Consider the following 6,848-nt stretch of genomic DNA (forward strand, 5'->3'; position numbering starts at 1 on the left):
TCCTACATGCTAGTCTCTACATGTTTCAGCTAAGACGATTTGAGCATACTTGCTAATGAATGTTCCTTAGATGTTCTGAGGTTCAGAAACAGAACTTGTGCATGTTGTTTCACAATACGCACAATTTGCTTCTTGTTTGTCAATTTATTATTACAAGGGCTAATTTGGTTGTTGGGATCAAAAACCTTGGGCAGTAAACCCCCCAAATTGCGTTTCCCTGCTCACCTGGGAAAATACCTGTTATGAGAGGAGGGAACTTGTAAAACAAAAAAAAAGGGGTCATTATAATGAAAACTGACCACAAAAATGGGTCATAGCAATTCCAGAATATAAACTATTCCGTTTTCCACAAGTCGAAGGTACAAAATTAATATAGTAATTTGAAAGAAAATTCAGGAAAATCCAAGTATACAAATAATTGGAAAATCAACAGAATATTTGACTCACACGTGTACCAGTCTTACATGTCAAGTATAGTATGCTAATTATGCTTCAAAACTGAAAATGCTAATTATAATCACAAGTCCAGAAAGATACTACAATATTACTCTATGTTCCTTGTAAAAAACCGCAGTTATGTTAACTGTCAATCTAAACTGTGAATAACTCTCGTCAACTTCTTGAACATCTCCATTGACTTGCGGCAAGGAACCTGTGGAGAAAGATGTATTGAAAGAATGACCCCCAGGCACACATACAAACTCAAGGTAAATCGGCCATGGAAAGATGCAACTGGTTATACCACTTCGACTCGACCTTTTTAGATTAGTGGTTGTCTACTGTCACACACTGCAAACGAATACATCGATCACCGGCTAGTTGGATGGGGTGTGGTCTGGTTCATATTAGTTGGAGCAATATCCATAACTGATCTATTGTGAGGTTGTTGGCAGAGCGTCTTCTTCGGTTGACATCTTGCAGATTAAGTAGCTCCACCCTACAAAAACAATATCCAATTTTTGCACGGGTGCACAGTCAGTAGGATTAAATGTCAATATTTCTTGTAAAGATTAAACCCATCCAACCAGCCATCAATCAAACCTGTAGTTTTATTGGAACAAAAGAAACATTTACCAAACCAAAACACTGGACGATTTCCCTGAATGAATTAGTATTTGGAGATCACTACATTGCACCATTCCCAATAATCTAATCAGGCAGCCCTATCTTCTGGTTCGAATTCAGAACAAGTCAAGAAGAAATATGCATGATAAGGATAATGCACTGTGTGAATAATGTTGTATAAGTACTCCCTGGTCCCCTTAAAAAGGCCACTTTGAACATTGACAGGGTTTTGAGAACATAACTTTGACCGCGGATTTTTATAACAATAAATTTATGAATTCCAAAAAAATTAAAGTGGTAAAGTACCTTTTGAGACAAATTCACACTTCTCATTTTCATGTTCTAGTGTTAAAAGGTATTAGCAGTAAAAAGATCGAAAGTTTGACTACCTACCATTGCCAACACAAATAAACAGCACGTTATTGACTAAAATGGCATGGAACAAATCCACTTAGGCTGACTATTGCGCAATGACTAACCATATAAACCAGGAGGTAACAAACTTCATGATCCAGCTGAGCAGCAAAAAATGCAGAACTACGCAATGATGGATATTTGGGCAGATAACACAGCTGCCGAAATTTCTAAGCTATTCTGGGTTGCAGAAAAATTCAGGATCCAACTCACAGAGCAACAAATTTAGCAGGTGTTGGACTAATAACATGAACTATTTGCAAGATAGTTTCATATAAATAAAAAGAATATTCATATCCAATTGGTGCTATTGTCAACCACATGCAGAAACAATGGAGAAAACTGAATGACCAAAAAAAAAAGGATCTGGAGGAAGTTCAGGTAAAGAAAAAGAAAACCAGTGGACCGGAGCACCTGCTGCCACGGCCGCTACAATGTGGATGAACTGTCTGCTGCCGCCAGGAACCTCACTATCGGCTCGCTGACTTCAAGGAGAAGATGAAGCAGAGGGAGGCGATGGAGGAGGATCATGCCATCATCGGGTGCCGTGTCCTCTGGCAACCGCAGCCCTTCACCCCCATGATGGTAGCCACACAGAAGAGGCCAATATCGGAGGGGAGGGCGCCGCAGTGGTGTAGCAACAAGCACGGCAGGAGGAGCCACTGCCGCTTGGAACAGGAAGAGGAAGAGAAGGCAATAGCGGCAGCTGCTCCTTGGCCCATATAGGAAAAGAAAGGATCTTGGTTAAGTTTCCTGTGTTCCAGCAAGTTTTAGTGCAAACCTCAAATGGAGATGCACTATGCTGAATGCTGGAACCAAGTTTTTTTACCAGCACCAAACAAACATGCTAGGATAATGTTCTCTATGCAAGACCAAGGACAAAGCAGATAATCGTTAACCAATCGCTTGGTGTGTCAACTTACGAAACTACCTTACCTATGCTAATATTAGACACCCTAATTTCGCCAGACTATACCAAAGTATTTTTAGTTTTACTAACAATACGATTATTAAAAGTACATAGCAGAAACGGCAGAAATATCAGTAAAACAGAGCTCTGTTGGTTAGCGGAGAAATGCAAACACCAAACATGTGCCACTAATAGTTAGGAGACCGTAAAATAACATACAGTTAGAAACTAAGAATCATACGCTCATGTACGTTGCCTACTGCAGCATTTCTTTACTTCCCTGAGAACTTGTATAAGCAATACCTTAATATACGTTTGATGCATGTATCCAGGTTAGTCCAGCACAAACTTGCTGGACTCTGGATGCATATTTCATTCAACATATGATGGGTGAATGTGTGTCGATCGCAATACCCCTACAAAAAAATAGTGTGTCACAATAATATATATGCTGTGCCTTTGACATGCATGCTATGTTCCCACCCTCCTCGTAGTCTTAATCCAATCTGCAACAGATTTGGGATCTGCATGAAGAAAGCATCTACCAGTACAAAATAATAATAATCTGCAACTGAAAATTCAGAAGAAGAAAAAAGGAGGCAGGACATCTCTAGATCAGTCCAGCTCTGTACCATCCATCAAGATAAGTAGAGAGAACTGAAGTTGCTAGGCGAGTCCTCCAATATCTATCTCAAATACAAATAGAGTTCTGCTAGATTTATGCAGCAATGAGGCTCCAGACGCACCATGTCTGAGTTAGATTCTGTTCAAATGATTAAAATTAAATTGTGTAGCACACACTCATAAAAATTTCTGAACTTATGCATGGGTGAACCTAACGCAACTAATCGAAACTGAAATCAAGCTTCTCTCCAGACATCACACTAAAAAGGCAACTAAAAAAAGGTCAGGTGCAGGTCCTGTGTATACTCTATGCCTCCTCTTTCAATTCATTTCGTTGATTAATGACACGGAGATAAGTGTGCTTACAGTCACAAGTAACAACAAATAACTTGGAAAACCAAATACAGCCGAGAGGCAAATCAAAGAAAACAGACTAGAGACTACATGCTCCCTGTAGCAAATGAGTGCATACTGTATAATTGGAAAAGAAATTTACGGGAATGCACCAAAGACTGTCCATCTGCTGCGGATGTGGATCCGGAGAGCCTCGTAGAGCCGTCGGAGTTGGAGGTGCGCCGGCCTACGGCATGGACATCAAGGCGCCGGCTGTACAGCCTTGGGGAACATTTTCAGCTGAAGGCATTGGGGTAATGAGCGCGTCGATAATCAGAGGCACAATCATGTGCGGCTGTGGAAGGCGGAGGCAGAGGTCATGGATGACGAGGGGAAGGGGTGGCCGTGGGATTTAGGGTTGTGGCCTGTGGGGTCGGTGGACAGAGGGACGTAGCGGTGGAGGCCATGGAGGTCGCCGTCGCCGCAGCAGCAGATGAAGGAGCGAGCAGTGGGCGGAGCATGCGGCGGCGAAGTGGCGTCGAGGGTTGTGAGACTTTTTTTTAGGTGAGGGTTGTGTGACTTGTGAGACTTGAGAGGGACTTAGAGGGTGCTTGATACCTTTTAGTCCCATGACTAAAAGTAGTTTTAGTCCCAGAACTAAAAGTAGTGGGACTAAAACTTGCTAGCCTCATCCATATTTGGATCTAAATACTAAAGAGACTGAAATCAAGTTAATGAGCATTTATTATCCTCTAAACCCTCCAATCCAGAACTCGTCTGTGTTAAAGGAGAGGACTTAAATGAGGAGAGAGATGACTAATCCACATTTTAGTAGGGGTACCCTTGACTAAATTTTTTAGTCTCAAGACTAGTTTTAGCCTCTCTTTAGTCAGGGGTGCTTGAAACTTTAGCCTCTTAAAAAGACTATTTTTAGTCAGACTAAAATAAGTCTCTTGGATCCAAACACCCTCTCACACGCGCGTAGCCTGGCCCAGAGGCCATGAGAGCACGCCTTACGCCAGTTTTTTGCTACTCCAAACTACACGAGTGTTAAAAAACGTTTTACATTATTGGACAGAGGGAGTAGCTTTTTTGGGCTATTCTAGAAGCCCAACCAATTTGTTTTGAATCCTATTAGTTAAGTCTTAATTTCCTTAAATAAAAAACTAGTTAAGTCTTAATAGGCTTTAAAAAATAAACCTATATGATAAGTGCCACATGTGTGGCACGAACCACTCCGGCCCTAACGCTATTTACAACTAAAGTTGCCATCCAAAGAAAAATGAACAAAAAAAAATTGAAACTTGCCATCTGAAAAGGAAATTGCCATGCTTGACAACTAGTTGTCATACTCGCGTAACTAAACTTGCCATAAAGAATGTTCGGAGTTGCCATGTGTTCGTGCCACACGTGTGACATTTATCAGGGTTCAAAATAAATTTGGTTGAGCTTTTAGAATAAACTAGTTAGAGGCAGCTTATTCCAGCTTATTCAAAAGAACTGACCCTTTAGAGCATCAACCCGACTCCTCAAACGTTTTCTATTCGCGCAGACCACGGTCACCGGTCATAAAATCTCGATCGGGTCGCACCCCTCATGTCGCCCTATATGTTCGGGCTGACCGACACCCCTCATATCCAGCCCATGTCTAGGGCAGATATGGGGAGGCCCGGACACGCCCGGGTGCGCCCGCCACGCCAGACCACACTGTGACCCATGTCGTCCCCACCCTGTCTTCACAAATAACCGAAGTCGGACGATCAAACCCTAGTCAACCACATTATTTCGACCTCTTTGTTCCACTTTTGTCTCCTTTCCTTCCTCTCTTCGCACTACCCCCTGCCATGGCCGAGAACGGATCCGATAGTGACCCTAACTCCATCGACTAGAGAAGCTCATCACGGACTCCTCGAGCCCGTCCGCACCGAACAATGAGGAGCTAGCGCTCCGCATTGCCCTCAGCCGATCGCGGATACACTGCGACGCCGAGCTCCTCATCCACAACATCGACAACGGCCTGGTTGGGCAGCTACAACTCTGCGGCGCCCCGCGGCCGCATGACGTTGTCCCTGCCTTCTTGGTCAGGAGGCAGGGGACCAGTGGTGCCTGGCACCGCCAATAGTTGCTTCTCCTGGGCGCCACTGGGTCCTCGTGCCCACAAGCCAGTTGGAGTTTGAGGGCCCCGCGTATCGACGCGCAAGGAAGAGGGCTGCGGAGGCGGCCGCTAGGCTCTCCAAGTGCGTGTCTTGCAATTCCATGCCGGAGTTGTTGCCGCCCGCCAACGACGACGTCGCGGCCCTTCGTGACGCCATCTGCCATTCCCACATGTTCGTGGAGATGAACGCACGCCGACGTCGCTGCAAAAAGCAATGACGCTCTGCATCGGGCTCGAGGAGTCCGAGCGGTTGGTGGGGCATAGGGCGGCGTCAGCGAAGAGAACCGCACGGCTCGCGAGGGAGCAGGCCCACGCCGCCCATCACATGGTGGGGGTCGCCAGTTCCTCCTCCTCCTTGGACATCGGCATGACGGATAAGACGCTCCGCCTGCCGCCAATGCCTATGCTGAGGACCCCCCCACCCCCGCCGAGAGCCCAATGGGGAGGGGTCGGCGAGGAAGTGGTGAAGTCTGGTCGCTCTTTTTATTTTATTTTAGATATCAATCTATCATTTAGTTAAGTGATGAACTATGGCATGCCCTTTTTGATCGGATTGTAATAACTTTTAATCTCCTGTCTATGTGAGATTGATATGTTTGTTCTATCTATGTTGGACTGCTATGTTCATATGTTCTATAATGATCTACGTAGTTTGCATGGGTTTGTATGGATTTGGGTGTGGACAAATTGGGGTGTGGTTGTGGAGTGGGATGAATGGGGTATGTCTGGTCACTTCCAGCAGACGGGTCTGCGGGCGTATTGGGCACCAAATTAGGCAACCACAGCTGTATATGCTCTTATCACTCCGCCTGCTTTAGAACCCATTTTTTTAAATGGCAGGATTCATGTATTCATTAAGAAGAAAATATTTCCCCGGTTAATTAGGAAAAATCAGGCAAAACCTAGAGAGTTGTCTTGTTAATTATGTAAAACCAGATGAAAACCATCACAATCGCCAAGTGGTACACATGGGATACCCACGCACACGACTCTAAAGAGGGCCTCGTTGAGACAACATGCAGGCGTCATCTTCATCACTCCTCCCCTAGAACGCGCCATCGCCTCCCTAAAATCTAAGCAAACATCTTCAACTTCGCCATAGGCGATCGTCACTCAACACACGTTGTAAAGACAATGTGAAGTTCTTTGAAGGTTTGTGCCACAACTCAGCCACCTGCAACTAGACATCGCAATTCTGACTCTAGCGATGCACTACGAAGGAGAACTAATCGAGAACCGATGCACCGAGTGGGGTAAACATGTCTCCTTATATTTTAGCAACAAAAGGTTTAAAGACTTAGATATAATCTTTAAGTTTTTACCTTGGTTACCATTTTAGGGGAACAT

At 44.5% G+C, this 6,848-nt stretch overlaps 1 long non-coding RNA gene across 1 annotated transcript; it reads right to left on the reverse strand.

Annotated features, from left to right (window-relative positions):
- Positions 1-418: 418 nt before the first annotated feature.
- On the reverse strand, positions 419-4,238 carry LOC120976451 (uncharacterized). The gene is made up of 2 exons (XR_006671737.2): positions 3,510-4,238; positions 419-2,805 (listed from the first exon to the last, which is right to left on the reverse strand). It is a non-coding gene; the product is annotated as an uncharacterized lncRNA (long non-coding RNA).
- Between the last annotated feature and the right edge of the window lie 2,610 nt (positions 4,239-6,848).

The sequence above is a fragment of the Aegilops tauschii genome, chromosome 3 (assembly GCF_002575655.3).
Source record: "Aegilops tauschii subsp. strangulata cultivar AL8/78 chromosome 3, Aet v6.0, whole genome shotgun sequence".
In the NCBI taxonomy this organism is placed as follows: Eukaryota; Viridiplantae; Streptophyta; class Magnoliopsida; order Poales; family Poaceae; genus Aegilops; species Aegilops tauschii.